We start from the raw sequence: 16,861 nt of genomic DNA on the forward strand, positions 1-16,861 counted from the left end.
CTTCCCCATGGCATAATGCTGTGCACCATCTCTGCAGAAAAATTACGGCTGCAGAAATGGTTTAAGTGTCACTGAAGTAACGCACTTGGGACCGTGCTCCAGAAATGGAATGCCAGTTGAGGCAGGTATGTGTGGCCAGCTGTGCAGACTTGAAAAGCTCCCTCGGGTACATTTAGGTATAAATCATGTGAGAAAGATTGTGCAGCCATATCCTTACAAGCTGGTCACAGTCTGAAGACCGTGTTCCTGGAGTTATGGCAGAAACCGAGCAAGAGCCATCGGCAAGGGATGCTGATCTCTCTTGCACACGCCACTTTTGTTCTATTTCATGTCAAAGGAGGTGATTTCAAAATTGAATGGCAGATCTTTTTGTACACATAAGTGCTAAAAGTGTTGCTCCTTCCTTGCTTGTCTTCCTTACCTTCACTTGTTTATTTGGCAGCCATACCAAGGAACTGAGTGAAAATAAATAGTTTAGCCAGCAGCTGTTCAGCCCTTTAAAACCTGAAAACATGCAAGCACACAGCTCTTGCCTAGTCCACTAAAGCGGCAAAGTTCCATGTGTAAGCACGGGATTGAGGATGCTTCCTGTATGAAACCTGCACAGCACTGTCTGACTAACCATCAGACCTTGTAGAAGGCAGATCCCTATGGAGTAACAGAAAAAAAGGATGCGCTCCTTCACCCGGTTTGTGGCTACTCTGCTTCTTTCACCTGGGGTCCAGAAGAGAGGAATGCTCCCCACCTTGACCTCTGCTTGTCTCTCAGCAAGAGGATCCCAGCTGGACAGGGGTGCAGTGGTGCACTTGGAAATATGGGCACACGTTGCCACTGCCCCTTTAGCTGCACTGCCAGCCATGGGGGGTGGGGGGCGGAGGCAGCTGTGTCGATCCATCTCAACAAGCCACTTCTAGCAGCTTTCATCTCCACCCAGGGCAGGTTTCTGGTAAGGCGAATGGGTCACAGTTGCCCCTTCCAGAGGAGCCACTCCAAGAGTTTTTGCATTGGAATCGTGACAGCTCACAGCAATACAGCTCTGCTGGGAAAATCCATTTCTCCATCAACTGTTGAAGGTTTTCCAAGGGAAGATTGAGGGGGTGGCCAAAGATGGTATCATCCCTGCGGATAAACAAAGTCGTGGTGCTTCAACCCTGCCAGCCCCGAGTCCATGGCACCCCTCCTCCCGAGTGCCAGCTCTTGCGCACGCACCCTGAGGATGTCCAGGGACTCCCTCGAGTCCCCCAGCAAGGACTGGGCAGAAAGGCCTGCCTCCCTTTGGTGGGAGGAAGAAAAACGCATTGGGACAGCTGTGCAGGAGGGTTTGCTGCCACCGTGAGCCTTGGGTTAGGATTTTGTCTGTACTGAATGTGGGTGAGGGACCAAGGCTCACCTGGGGAGGAAGGGCTTCTCTCCCCGAGGCACTGAACCCATAGTTTTACTATTATTACTACTACAGTACAGTTCTATACCACCCATAGTCAAAGCTCTCTGTACGGCTCACAACATTTTAAGTCACCCATCCAGATTTTAACCAGGCCCGACACTTCTCAGCTTCCAAAATTAGGGAGGATCAGGCACTTTAGGCTATGTAGAAGCCAAGGCCACTTCTCCATGTTGCTTGCAGCAGGTAGAGTGCGCCCTTTACTTAGGGTTTCTCTTTCTCTGTCTTCTTCTGCTTCTCTGTATAGTCCAGTATCCAACCCTCAAGGCATAGCAGTGGAATGGAGGCAATACATGAGGCTTTCATTTCTTTCTGTTCCACACTTGAAATTTAATAGCCGACTTGCGCTTGTAGCTAAACAGCTCAGTTTGAATATATGTAGAATCAGCGCTACGTCTAGCACAGCCTGCCTGCCTGCCTGCCCCGTAGAAAAACCACTTAGGTAACAGCTTGCTATTATGAACGACTCTTACGGATTGCCAGCAGCATAAACAACATCGTTTGTGAGTTGCAAACATGCTGTCCTTCCCACAGAAGGTGCGCTGAAATACATGCTGTGGACCAAAGACTGCATAATATGTAGGATGTACAAACAAGTCATTTTAGTTGGAAGAACAGGAGAACACCCCCACTGGCAACTCCAGATGAGAACATGCTTGCATTCTTTTAGATGGAAATGGCACTTTCTCAAGCTTGAGACTGTGTTTGCAAAATCTTTTTGTTTGGTTGGTTGGTTGTTGTTTAAAGAAACGTTTTTGGGGAAATTGTGCTTTACTGGATGGGGGAAAGTGTGCATTTGGGTGTGTATTTTTAGAAAACACTTCTTTCTACACTTTTTGAAAATGCACACTTCGCTCCATCCAGGGGGATAAACAGAAGGATGCCCAAGCCTGGGAATGGAAGCACAGGGAAAGGATGGCTGAAGAAGAAATAGGCAGCCTCCTTTGCTCTCCCACTGTGGCATGTTAGTTGCACTTGCATGCATTTCATCTCTGAAAGTTCATCTTTTTCTGAATCACATGAAATCTCAGAAGGGGTAAATTTTCAAAGAGTAACTGTGTATGTGGTATAAGCTGGAAGAAAGTCTTTCCCTTCCATCCATTTCTCTACCTGTTTTCCTCCAGCCATATCTTTTTACCCTGCAAGTGCTTCTCTCTCTCTCTCTCTCTCTCTCTCTCTCTCTCTCTCTCTCTGTGAGTGTGTGAAGCTGTATTTTCCTCCCTCAGGGCAAAAAGCAGCCTGGCTGAGAGCATGATTTTGATCAGAGAGAGGATAGCAAAGGAGTCTTAAGCAGCTCCTTCCCTCTTCCCATTTGCCCACAGAAACTCACAACCTCAGGGCTAAAGATGCATTATCTTAAATGAGTGTACAGGGACCTCACTTCCTAAAAAAATGTTTGCTGTAGAATAGATGTAGAGGCAGAGAATCCAGATTGGATCCCTCATATGAGGGTAGGGGAGCTTTTAAGATCTGGCCTGGGCCCCCTTTACCTTTTTTAGTGTAAAAATGAAAAAAAGACAGCGGTGCTAGACACCCCTTTCACGCAACGTCTGTTTTGCTCAGCAGAGGCTGCTTGATGGCTGCATGCAACGTGCCATTTGCCCTAAAATGTCTCTGTTCATATCATAAAGCCTTCCTTCAGCACTAAAAATGTGCGGAAGGAACTCTTTAATTCCCCATCCCATTAACAAACCATGTGGAGACCTGTTTCTTCTTCCACGTTCAAATGTTTATTGCACCTGTGAGTAGCTTAATTTCTTTCTTCTAAAGCACTGGAGCCAAGTATGACCACTAGGGCTTTGTGTTTAGACCTGTATTCCTTTTTGAGGTTTAGCTAATTTAATGTTTTATTTCATATGTAACCATATCATATAGATTTCTCCACATACTCCACATTTTCAGTTATAGTTGGCTATATAATATGGAAAAGTTCTCCCACATTTCATTTTATATAATGTGGGGAAGTTTTCTTTTCTCCATCTGTATATCTTTAAATTTATGCAAGAAATCATATTTTAGTGTTGCTCCCAGAAATGCATCTAATTCTTAATATAATATAAAATGATGGCTGCAGCATGTATAAAAACATTTCTCAACAGAAAAGCCATCCAGGAAAAAATCAAAGTAAACTATGAAGACTCACACAACCACCCCTTTAAAAGGGTCTTATAAAATACGGCTTTCCCTGTGATCCCCTTTATAGATCCCCCCAGCCACCACCACTGTTTTGCAACATACCTTAAAACACAAATGGTTCAAAGCCCTCTTTATTCAGTCTTCTTCCATTTTCTGTACAGTAGGAAAACTGTGCCCTTACCACTGTTTCTGTTTCCCCAGGGCTTGGTCTTTTCTGCCTTTCTTTCGATTCCATTATCCAAGCATAAGATGGCACTATGCAGTATAGCAGAATTGCAACTATAGATGGGACTTTCATTCCATTTTGTTTCATATTTGAAATTTAATAACTGTCCTTACTTGCTTTAAAAAGGGGGGACTATCAAAATGGCTGGAAAATGGGAGAGACCCTGGAGGGATGAAAACATTGTGAAAAGAATCTGTAAACTTCTGTGAGTAAGGGGGCATGAGAGCAGAATATATCTCTCATTTAGAGAAGCCCTTGATTTTCTTTTGGTCCCCCCCCCCACCTATCAAAATGGAATTTGCCACTTAAAGAGATAGGCTCCCTTTTTAAGAGAAAAGTTCCTTCGATCACTCTTCTCAAAGTATCTTTGGCTTTCTTGTTCCTTACACTGTAGCTCAAGGGGTTCAACATGGGGGTCATGAGAGTGTAGAACATGGAAACCATCTTATCCTGATCAACTGAGAAGTATTGCTGGGCCTCACATATATAAAGAAAAGGGTCCCAAGGAAGATGGTAACCGCTGTGAGGTGGGAGGAGCAGGTGGAGAAGGGCTTATGCTGACCCTCCGCTGAGCTGATCTTCAGGACTGCCATGAGAATGTAGATGTAGAACACAAGAACCATGGAGCTGCTGAGAGTGCCAAGCATGCAAGACATGGCAAAAAGCACCATTTGGGTGCTTACTGATTTGGGTGTCCGAGCAAGAGAGTGGTATCATGGCAGGGGTATCACAGAAGAAGTGGTTGATCAAAACTGGACTTGCGAAAGGTTAACTGGAAAGTCAAACCTGTGTGGATAGGGGCATTGATCCTACAAAATAGGGTCCAGCCAACAGCTGGGCACAAAGCCTTCAAGATGTAATGACAGTAAACAACAGTGGGTTAGAAATAGCCACATATCGATCATATGGCATTGAAGCCAAGAAGAAACACTCAGTGGCTAAAAAGAGGCCAAAAAACCACATCTGTGCTGCATATCCAGCCAAGGAAATATTTTTGCTGTCCCCTACAAAATTCATCAGCATCTTAGGGGTGACAGTGGAAGAAGAGCAAGGTCAACGAAGGACAAGTTGCTTAGAAAGAAACTTTGTACACAGGAGTGTGAAGTTGGGTGTCAGTCCTGATTATTAGGCTCATCCCAAGGTTTCCCACAAAGGTGATGAGGTATACCACTAGGAAGAATATGAAGAGCAAGGACTGGTGCTCTGCAGAGCTGGTAAATCCCAGAAGGATGAATTCATCCACCATGGCATGGCTAACATTTGCCATTTGCCCTCTTCCTGTGCAGAAAGGTAGAAAAGAAGTGTAGTTACAAGCCAGAAAATATGGACAGTGCTATTTACAAAATATTGATCCCATGAGTGCGAGAGGAAGCAGGCAGAAGGGCTGTACCGCAGCACCTTCCCAGAACACCTACTTTGACTGCCGAAGGCCCCAGGTTCAATCCTTAGTATCCACAATTTAGAAAGTTGGTGGGGAAGGTGGTTCATCACTAGACAGCATGGAGAGCTGCTTGCCAGTCATGAGGAATTGGAGTGGGATTTGACTGATAGTGTGATTCAGGGTGTGATTTCAGGGGGCGATCTGAACTAGGCATTTTTATCAGTGTTGTAATGCCCACCTCACTGGCATTTATTTATACATGTATTTATATGTTAAGGGACTGCAGGTGGCACAGTGGTTCAAACCGCTGAGCTGCTGGGCTGGTTGATCGAAAGGTCGCCGGTTTGAATCTGCACAACGGGGTGAGTTCCCGTTGCTCCGTCCCAGCTCCTGCCAAGCTTGCAGTTCGAAAGCATGCAAATGCAAGTAGATAAAAAGATACCACTTCGGTGGGCAGGTAACAGCGTTCCGTGCACTTCGGTGTTTAGTCATGCCGGCCACACGACCACAGAGACTGTCTGCGGACAAACGCTGGCTCCCTCGGCTAGGAAATGGAGATGAGCACCGCCCCCTAGAGTCAGGCATGACTGGACTTCACGTCAAGGGGAAACCTTTACCTTTATATATATGTTATTTATAGGCCTCCTATAAGTGTCAAGGCCTTCCTAGGTGGCATGTCACATAATGCTCTCCCACTGTCATCCTTGCATTGTCTCCGCTATTCTATCCTGAATTTCTCCTGTTATAGCATGACTTCTGCATAGTGCTTTTCAATTGAGTATATTTCCGTGTGTTCTAATTTTGTGGAACTGTTCTGCACTGGAGAAGAGTGATTTCATTATGCTGAGGCCCTGGGAGTGAGGCTGCAAGGGGAAGTGTCGTTAGCCTTGGCAAAGCAGCAGCAACTCTGAGGAGGAGAAAAGCCCCATCAGGCTTCAGTTGTTTTCCTGCCTCCCTTGTGTACCACCCCCCCCCCCCAGCTCCCCCCGCCCCTGCCCTGACTTGCCCCGTGAACTGGAGAATAAATATGATACTGCTTCCCTCTCCTCTCTCTCTTCTCTCTCCTCTCCTCTGTCCTTTGAAAAATAAAGTTTGGAATGTCTTCAAATGTCTCATTTGTCATTTTGCATCAAGAAAAAAATAGCCAAAAATGCTCTGGATACTCATCACATTTTCAACCGTGCCATTCCCACATTGACTCCAATGGCACCGATTCCTGGGAAAGTCAATGTGGGAACGAGGCTGCACTTGCTTTTTGGAGCTGTTTTTGGGGAGATGAGAACAGGGGTGCTGGTCCTGCTGGCTCCAACCCATGGGAGGTGGAAGGATGACAACAAGCAGCACCACAGCCTCTCCCTCTTTCCTCCCCACACTCCTGTTTTGTGAGGGCCTTTCTTCTTCTTAAAAAAAAAAAAAATCTGCACATGTTCATTCATTCATTTCTGTGCAGTGCTAATGATGGAGGGGAAAGTAGTTAATTTAAAGTTGTTTAATTTTAATGCTATATTTATTTAATTCATTTTAAGTATTTTTTACTGTTGTAGTATAGCGAATTTATTTATTTGTTTAGGATTGGTAGGTTTAATGTTTGTAAACCACCTAGAGAGCCCTCTGGGCTACTAGGGTGGTATATAAATGCAAATAATAATAATAATAATAATAATAATAAATAGTATTTATTAAAGGGCCATTTCTTCTTTAGAGGCACCTTTTCCAACTGCTCCTACTTCTTCCACAGATGCATTTCTGTGACATGCAATCACATTTTTGGTTATGGGGTGGCATACACATGCAATCAACCAATCAATCCATTTTCAACACCATGGAAACTACTGCAGTCACCAGCGTGTGCCCCAGCGGTGGGGATGCAGTTTGCATGGATGCTGAGAGACGGCAGGGGCTCTAGTGCAGAGTCCCCCCTTGAGGTGAGGCAGTCTTCCATCAATGGCATTCAGGGCTGGCCGTCACCCAGCTCGCCTCAGGACGTGCTAGTGGGACCAACTGCTACAGCAACAGGAAGCATCCCTGGACACGGGCTGCAGCTGGAATGGGGAGGCCAGCAGAGCTGCCTTCTGTGGGTTCTTCTGACTCGCTCCATTTCAGAAATGCCACTTCGGGCAAGTTTCAGCTGCTGGAGCAAGTGCTGGCTTCCCAGGGCACCAGCAACACAGTGGCACCACTGGCCCATATTTCCAGCTTTTGACTCCAGCTGTGGAATTTTTCCTTAGGCCTTCTGATTCAAGGAGTTTCTTAAAGCCGCAGACATAAAACAGCAGGCATTTTCTTGCCTTTTTTTTTTTAAGTACCCCTTTCACCCCAAATTCTTTGCTGTTGAATTCATTCATTTTGCCCAAGTTAAGAAGTTAAAGACTGACATGACACTGGAACAGGTCAGGAGCACTGGAAAGCAGGAGCACTGCCAGGCTAAGAGGAGTTGACAGCCCTCCTGAATGAAGGGGGAAGAAAATCTACTTTATGAGACTATCTACATAGTGCCATTTGAACCAAATGTGAAACTGCTCTCTAACCTTCCCATAGCCCTATGTCTTAGTAACTCTCTTGCCTCTTTAACTTTTTTTTTCTGGAAATCTTTCCCCATAAATACTCCAACCACTTTAATACCATGGGATGGAATATTCTGTTTATTTCTCCTTCCCCCAATGCGATCTTTCTTCAGTCTCGCTGATGCATTTTTCAAATGCTTCAGGCTACAATATTATGCACACTAACCTGGAAGTAAGTCCCATTGAATCTAACAGGGATTACTTCTGAGTAGACATTTACAGGATTGTACAGCGTATCCTCCAGGTGAGAATTTCTCGGCTTCTCCCCTATCACTGCACTGACAATCACCTTAATATTCTTCTGAGCTTTTTTAGCCTGGAGCTTTGAGACGACACTTGCACTGTCAGGAGATGAGTTGCAATTATCTTTCTTCCACTGTGCAAGGACCCTAATTGTATTGAAAAATAATGTTTTCATATGAAGGTGCTTTGGCTGCAATAAATAATAACTTTTTCATTTCCTGCCCTTTCCAAGGAAGAAAGCACCTTTCAGGGTCACTAATACCCTGGACGCAGAACAAGTCTGTTGCTGGACCTGATCTACATCATCACCTATCATTTCTCACATTGGTTGATGTAAGTCGCAGCACGGCATTCTCCAAAGAATATCAAACCATTTGAGGATAAATGGAGGATAATTTTGGGGAAAACCCCACAGAGTTATGGCTGCCACCAACACTGCACCACATTGAACCCTTTTGGTTCGCCCAGGCATTCAAGTGCTGACTGCTAACTGTTTTGACATCTGTTTTACTGGATTAGGGTTTAAAATAATATTACTGTATTTAATTTTGGTATGCTTGTTTTGGACATGTCCTTTGTATACTGCCCTGGTACGAGTACCTATTAGGATGAAGAATGATTTGAAGCTATTTTGGATAAATGAATAAATAATTTCAGCTTGCCTGCAAGACTTCATCCAAATGGGCCAAAGCATGTGGCTGTGAGCTTCTCCACTCTTGGTTTCAGGGTCAAAGTGTATGCTACTTAGGTCAGAGATGGACAACTTGTGGCCTTGCAAAACATCTGTCAATTCCCTGCTTGTGTAACCAAGAGTTGTTGATGAACAGCAGCAACCTGAAATCAACAACCTCTAAAAGTACTTTGGTGCACCTGATCATATAAATAAATCTCACGGAGCAGAGTGTAGGATTCCAGGAAAGTAGCTGCAAATCTTGCCAAGTATCTATAATGTTTGCACATAAAGCCCTAGGGGAGAACGTACAAGCTGTTCTTTGGGGTGTAATTATACAGCAGTGACTGATTCTGCTATAGTGCAAATGGTAGGATGGTTTGGAAGTCGATGACAAGGTGTTTGGCGTGATAATGTTCATCTGTGATTAATGCGAACACTGTTGTTGCTTTTCTTCCTCTTCAGCATTTGATCACTCACCTCAAACAGCCTTTACTGAGTCCAGAATGTTAAGGTGACTTTGTGAATGTTTGTTCTTATTTTGAGGAAAAAGAGACAGGAAGCAGCAACAGTGCAGGACAAAGCACAGTGGGCCCAGTGACCTTGTCCCAAAGCAGCATTTATCATTTTTCTGATAGCGATTTTAGAACTACTTCGCAGGCCGATGTTGGGAGCTAATGCCTAAACCTCTCTCACCCACCACCTGCTCATGCCAGCCTCCTCAGGTATTTTATGCTAGAGAAATTTCAGTTCCCATAAGTCTGAAGAGCAACGCTGAAGCGGAATGCTCTCTGTGAAGTCGGATGCTCCTTTAACTAGCTTGAATTTTTCATTAACCAATTATTTTTCTATCTGTTTAAATACGCCCTGCAATTTTTTCTTTTTCTGCTTAACTATTTAAATATAATTTTATAGACAAGAATTAAAAAGCTATAGCCTATCACCCAAGCCCCCTTTCCCACAGGATCCTGCATGTTTGCCTTATTATTACATTGCATTTCTATAGCAGCCTTTTTTCCCTCTGGTGAGGAACCTAGTGTGGCTTGCAAATTCTCTTCCATTCCATTTTTATCCTCACAAAAATAACCCCATGAAGTAGGTTAGGTTGCCAGCATGTGACTGGTCCAAAGTAAGAGTATATGCTTCGTGGCTGAGTGGGGACTAGAACCCAGATCTCCCAAGTCTCAGCCCAACATCACTATATCAGACTGGCTCTCAAAATTTTAGTGGCAGAAAAGAGGTTTAGGGCCAATTTGGATGTGGTATTTCCATCATGCTTTGCCTATCCTTTGCACAAGAGTTGGAAGGGGCCAGAAGGCCACTGGGTCCAACCACCTGCTCAGTGCAGGACTCCAAGTCAAGCCATCCCTCTCAGGTGGCTGTCCAGTTGCATCTTGAATGCCTCTAGTATGGGAGAGCCCACAACCTCTCAGGGTGATTAGTTTCATTGTCACGCTGCTCTAACAGTCAGGAAACTTCCTGATATCTAGCCTGAATCTGGCTTCTTGTAACTGGAACACATTATTCCATGTCCTGCACTCTGGGATGACCAAGAAGAGATTCTGCCCTTACTTTTTGTGGCAGCCTTTCAAGTACTTGTTGAGTGTACCATATCTCCCCTCAGTCTTCTCGCCTCAAAGATAAACATTCCCATTTCTTTCTGTCTGTCCTGACAGGGCTTTGTTTCCAGTCCCCGGATCATCCTTGTGGCCCTCCTCTGAACCCTTTCCAGCTTTTGTGCACCTTTCTTGAAGCATGGTGCCCAGAACTGGACATAGCACCTCAGATGAGGCCTAACCAGTGCTGAGTAAAGGAGAACCAGTATTTCCCAGGATTTGGAAGTGACACTTCCATCAATGCAGCCTCAAATAGCATTTGTCCTTTTTGCAGCTCCATCACATTGTGGACTCAAATCAGCTTGTGATCTACAGCAATTCCAGGATCCTTCTCACTTGCAGTATAGCGAGCCAAGTATTCCCCATCTTGTAACAATGCATTTGGTTTCTTTTTCCTCAGTGCAGAATTTGCCATTTGCTCTGACTGGATTTCATCTTGTTGTTTTCAGCCCATGTTCCAACTTATCAAGATAACCTTGAATCTTATTTCTGTCTTCCAGGATATTCGCTATTCCATCTAGTTTTGTGCAAATTGAAAATTTAATAATCATTCCCTGCACTTCCTCACCCAAGACATTAATGAAAATGAAGAGCACTGGGCCCAGGACCGCTCCGGCTGCACTTGTTATCTTTCCCCAGCTTGAGAAGGTGCCATTGATGAGCATTGAGTCTGATTCTGTAGGCAACTCTGAATCCACCTGATAGTTGCTCCATGTAGCCTACTTTTTGCTAGTTTGCTAAGCAGGATATCATGGGGCACTTTGTCAAAAGTGTTGCTAAAAGTCAAGATGGATTATGTCTACAGCATTTCCACACCCAGCCAAAGGTTGAGGTTCTGTGTATGAGGTTACCCAATCAAACATGAACTCAGCTTAATTTGGCAGGATTTCCTCTTTAGAGATCCATGTTGGCTTCTAGTAATCACTGCATCGCTTTCAAGGTGTTTGCAGACTGACTGCTTTCCAATCTGCTCCAGAATTTCCTCAGGAATTGATGTCAGACTGACTGCTCTGTAGTTCCCAGGTTCTTCTTTTTTCCTTTCTTGAAGGCCCTGCTCCAGTTGTCTGGCACTTCCCCTGCCTTCAGTGCTTTCTCAAAGAAAATACAGAGTGGTTCTCAGAGGACATCTGCCAGTTCCTTTATCACTCTAGGATGGAGTTCATCAGACCCTGGAAACCTGAATTCATCCAACAAACCATTGACTGTACTTTAACATGATTGTATGCTGGGTAAGCCGGGGCGGAGGAATCTTTAGGCTTTCCCTCCCAACATGTCCCTGACTGGGACTGACCTCATGCTTTCCTTCTGCAAATTCCTATCCTCGCAAACCAGCAGTTTGCCTCTCTCTGCAAAGAGCAAGGCATGGGGTTAAAGATCGCCTCCAACGTGTTCTGGCCTGAATCTCTTTGGCTTCCACTGGGATGGGTACCTGTGAATGAGAAACCATCCAAGCGATCTCTGAGACTGGGCAGGAGTCTACATGCTCATCTGGCAGTCCCTCTCCCATTCGTGGCCCCACCCACCAGTGCCACCACCCAGTCCCAGCTAGGAAACAACAGGTGAATCTGGGAAGTGCCTCCATGTATGAGGTCACCCACGGCCCCACCAAGAGTATCCATGCGAGGGCAAACCAAGGAACACCGGTATCATCTCAGTTGGGCCTCAGAGGTGGGTTTGGGAGAGAAGTGGCAGGCAAGGAGTGGCTTTTCAGAGAACCCCCTCCTTGACCAATAGTCCCACGACCCATGAATCTATGTGAGTGCCACACATGGTTCTTATACTGCAAAAGTTACTTATTTGTCGTGATGCTTGACTATTTAGCCACGAACCATGTAAACACGTTATCCCCTTTTTTATGTCTGATGTCCCAGCTTGCTCCATTTCAGCATTATTTGCCTGAAGCCCTTTTCCAGGGAGGCAGTGCAAGACGAGGCCTCCATTGCGCGTTGCCTTTCTTCGTTCACAGAAAGTCCAGACACTCCAGTCACAGGAAGTCTCCCACTCACAACTCGCCTGTATTTCCTCCGTGCTTTTTCCATCCTTTCTCTTACTGCAGAAAATCTGTCAAGGAAAAGAAGACTGAACTGCAGCATGAGGCCTTCTGATGGTTAGTGCTTGGAGTTCTCTATTTGGAATGTCCCTCTAATTAGGGTCTCCTCTCCACTAGTATTGCCCGAGTTAGGGTCACCCATGGTTGGCTGGTGGAGGCTGTTGGCTGGTCATGCTTGTGACGTTGTGCTTTGCTTTTCAGGACACAACTTCTTTTATGCTCAGGAGGATCTCATAGCACTTCTCCCCACATCTCCTGCCTTTCCTCCTTTAATGTTAAACATGGAGGAAATAAACAGCTTTCCAAATGTTTGCAAAATTATTTTTAGAACTTGATCTATACATAGCCATAATCTATGCATACAGAGAGTGTGCAAGGAATACCTCAAATATAAATAGTTGGAAAAGGTATTTCCCCTTTTCCTGCCAGAAACAATGACCTTATATCCCTGATCACTCTCTTCATGGCATTGTTCACCTCCCTATTTTTCAGGCTGTAAATCAAGGGACTCAACATGGAAATCACCACAGTGTAGAGTATCTATGATCTTCATCTATGAAAGATTCAAAGCTGCGTTGACTGTATATAAAAAAGAGAGTCCCAAAGCAAACAGTAACAGCCGTGAAGTGGGAGGAGCATATGGAGAAAACCTTCCCCTTGCCTCATGGGAGTGTATACTCGGGATAGCAGCAAAGATGAAGATAGTGGAAATCGTAAAAATATTCCTGATGAAAATGCCAGGTGCAGAGGGGACCAAAAAGCACAATCCTGTTGAATTCCATGTCAGAACAGGAGAGTGATGTCACAGAAGAAATGGTTGATTGTGAACTTGCAGAAGGTTGACTGGGAACTTAAACTTGTGTGTAGCACTGGTGAGTTCAACAACAAGGTATGTTCCAGCTTTTAGCTGGTCACAAACTTTTCTGTACTTAATATATTGAGAAGAGCCTTGGAAATAGCTACATGATGATCATACGCCATCAAAGGGAAACATGACATTGTGGCAACAAAGACACCAGAAAGCCACTCTGCTGCATCCCAAGTCAAGGAAATAGTTTTGCTGTTCCCACAAAATCCATCCGCATCTTAGTGGTGACAACCAAAGCATAGCAAAAGTCAGCAAAGGAAAAGCTGCTGGGAAAGAAGCACATGAGGGTGTGAAATTGGGCACCAATATTAATTAACAGGATCATCGCAAGATTCCCCACAAGGGTGATGAGGCACACCGTTGGGAAGACTATGACACATTGGATGTAAAGCTCTGGGGAGCTAGTGAGCCGCAGAAGGATGAACTCAGGCACGATGGTGCGATTTCCTTTGAGATGCTTTTTGGGTCTGTAAAGAAAGTAGGAAAGAATATGTAAAATAAGCATCAAGCCACTCTGAGCCATGTCTCTCTTACTGAGGCTGTCAGGGCAGGTGGCTGTCCCCAAGCATGCAGTGGATGCATGCTGAAAAGTTGCTACCCATCAGGCCTATCTGGTATGAGCACTTGAGGTTTAGAAGCACGCTTTTTACATCTTTATGGCACAGATCCCTATTGTAACCCCAGAATAATCATGCGAGCGTGATTATGACATAAAGGGTTCTCTTTATCATAATGCAAGCTTTTGAATCTTTCACAAACCTAAGAGACATATGGCTTTCTGTCACAATGTGATCCTTGCCTCCCTTTTCCCCAACCCATGGTAAGAAAAGCAAGCTTGGTCAAGCACCCAAGGCCCTGGGGTGTTAGGACTCTCAAGATGTTCACATTTCCATATCATCACTCCTTCTAATAGTGAACACAGGTGGAAAATGCTGATAAGCGCGGATCCTAAACAGGGGCACCGAGAAGGGGGAGGAAGGTATCAGCACGAGATCCCAGCATCAGCCCCATGTGGACTGCGAGAGCCCAGCGGCCACAGAATGTTGAGTGCAAAAGGGAAAGGAAAGGGGAAGGGGAAGGAATTGTACAGGGCACAGGGACATTCTTTATTCTGAAAAGCTTTCCCACACGTGTCCTTGTAGATGGAGAACAGAGTCTTTGATGTGGCAACTTTGCAACTTGTAACTGCTCTGGAGAGTCTCTGGAGAGGTTGTAAGCAAGGAAGGAAGAGCTCCTTCTGGGAATGTGCAATGTCATCTCTGAAAAATCCGAAAGCTCAGGTGCTAAATGTAATTCTCTGTATGCCTTGTCTTGAGAAGCAAAATTGTGCAGCAACAACCAAACAAGTGAACAGTTGTGAAATGTTTCTGTTCTTCTTGGAAGCAAGGCCCTGGGGTGTTAGGAGCAAGACAGATGGTTAAATATAGCAATTCCTTAATACGGCTTTGTGTGCCTCTGATTTTTTTACCCCTTGAAACAGAATGGCTGAGAGGCAGCACAGGCAGGAGCAGCAAATAGGATCAGACTCCTACCTCAAGACAACACTGAGCTTCATTAAGGTGTATTTCTCTACTTACGTATTTGCAAGGCCAGAGTAGGGCATCCCTGGCCTTTGCTTGCACCTTTACTTCTAAGGTGCTGCACTCCAGAAAGTTTGCACAATTTCTGCCATGGTCGGCCCCTTTCTGTCATGGTGCAGCATCAAAACCCCTCTGAGATGGAGGATTCTAATACCAATGAACCTGAGGACAAGCTAGAATCAGGGCTGCCACCTTGGATCCTGCACTGTGCTCTCTCAATCCTCAGAAGGCCCCACTGTCCTCTACCCTTGGTCAAGGAGGTCCGGGGGTGGGGCATCCTTCAACTGCTTTCTCACTCCCCTCACCACCCCAGGGAAGATGGTCCTTGCAGGGAAGGGCACTGGTCATTTGAAGGGCAAGATGCTGCACGTGAGGAAGTAGAACCCCCACAAAGCCTGCTTATACAGCCTTGTCGATTGTTCTAGCCCATGGGTCCTCAAACTATGGCCCGTGGGACGGATCCAGCCCGCCATGGCCTTCCTTCTGATGGTCTCTGAGCGAGCAAGCTGCCACCTGCCTCCCATACGCATGTGCGCACCGCTGCCTCGCAGCACGGGCAGGGAGGTGGTGGCTCACTTGCTCGCTCGCTCGGAGGTGGTTTTGGACTTGCTGGGAGATCTCCGAGCAAGCGAGCCACCCCACGCATGCCCGATGCTGCTTGGCACGCACCTGACGGCACCTCACCAGCCTGCACCCTCAGGCACCCCCGCCTCACTGGCCCGTGACGGTCTCCGCAGCCTTTCAACTGGCCCCCTATTCAAAAAGTTTGAGGACCCCTGCTCTAGCCTGTGCTGGTGTGCCTTGCCTTGGCCAGCCGGAGGCAAGATTGCTCTCCATGGTCCTGAACCTGAGCCCGCAGTCTGTACCTGAGCACCTGCAGTTGTGCTCTGATCTACTTCCGCTGCTGCTGCATCCCATATCCTATTGCTTCAATTCTTACCTAGTATGACTTGGGGAACAAGACAGTTTACGGGGGAACTTGTGTGCATTGCACAAAGCCACTCCGATAACACTGGAAGGGACATTTGAGCGGTCCTTCCCAGTGCTGGCACAGCGGTTTATCCCATGGGAATAACATGTGGCATGTGAAATCAGGATTTCTGCTGAGGAGCATTTGCTCTCCCCTGTGCTGTCTAGGTGACTTCACATGGCACATGCTGCGCCCTGTGGGGAATGCACATATCGTGTGAAGCCAGGCAGCGAGTGTTGGCTCAAGTGTTGTGTGTGTGTGTTCCTTTAAATGTTGCTAAATTTCAGAAGAGGGGGGGGGGGGGAGTGAGCTGATTGGTTGGTGACTGTGAGTGTGGGCAGAGCTTGGAAGTGTGTGAGGAGACAGAAAGTTATCAGTCAGCAGTTGACAGTCCGCTCTGGTCAGTCAGTGCCTGAAGAGGCAGCCCTCTCATTAGAATCTCATAGAGTGCTGTGAAAGGCATTTAAGTTTCAAAGGAAGTAGAATACTTGGGGGACATGTTAGTGACTAGGGGGAGTCAAAACCCAATATTGTCTAGTATTATAAGGGTGCGAGAGATAGAAGCTGCCAGAAACCTGAGTGCAGGAGAAAAAGGAGGATCTGTGTGTGCGGAGTATTTGTAAAACGGAAGAGTGATATACCTCAGTTAGAAGTTGTTATACATTGTTCTACTTTCTAAGGAAATAAGTTACTGAGCATATTGAGACCAAAACTCTTCTTGTATAAATAAAGTTCTATTTTGCTACTCAGCATCACCGGCAGTTGGAAAATCAGTGTATCATCCTCAGGACCACATAGTTCAATAAAGGTGCCTTGTAGATTGGGTACAGTATTGAGGGAGAAGTTAATTGGGATTAAATTCCTGGTGGCAGCATTACATACTGAGAGAAAGAGAGGGAAATACCAAGAAGTTAAAGACACACCATATCCACCCAAATTAAAGGAGAGTGCTCAAGACAAAGGGACTCAGCCAGCTTTGGGGAGAACGGCTGTTCTGCCCCAGGGATGGCAGTGCCCCATTCTCTGTGCTAAAAGGCATGGAAATCCACCCACCCCTCTGCTCGGCGCAGGGCAAAATGGGGCAGTGTCAGTAAGTGCTGGCATCATCTGACCCAC

At 45.8% G+C, this 16,861-nt stretch overlaps 1 pseudogene; it reads right to left on the reverse strand.

Annotated features, from left to right (window-relative positions):
* Window positions 1-624: 624 nt before the first annotated feature.
* Window positions 625-4,841, reverse strand: LOC123018546 (annotated as a pseudogene).
* Between the last annotated feature and the right edge of the window lie 12,020 nt (window positions 4,842-16,861).

The sequence above is a fragment of the Varanus komodoensis genome, unplaced genomic scaffold, assembly GCF_004798865.1.
Source record: "Varanus komodoensis strain SLA01 unplaced genomic scaffold, ASM479886v1 scaffold110, whole genome shotgun sequence".
NCBI classification, from domain to species: Eukaryota; Metazoa; Chordata; class Lepidosauria; order Squamata; family Varanidae; genus Varanus; species Varanus komodoensis.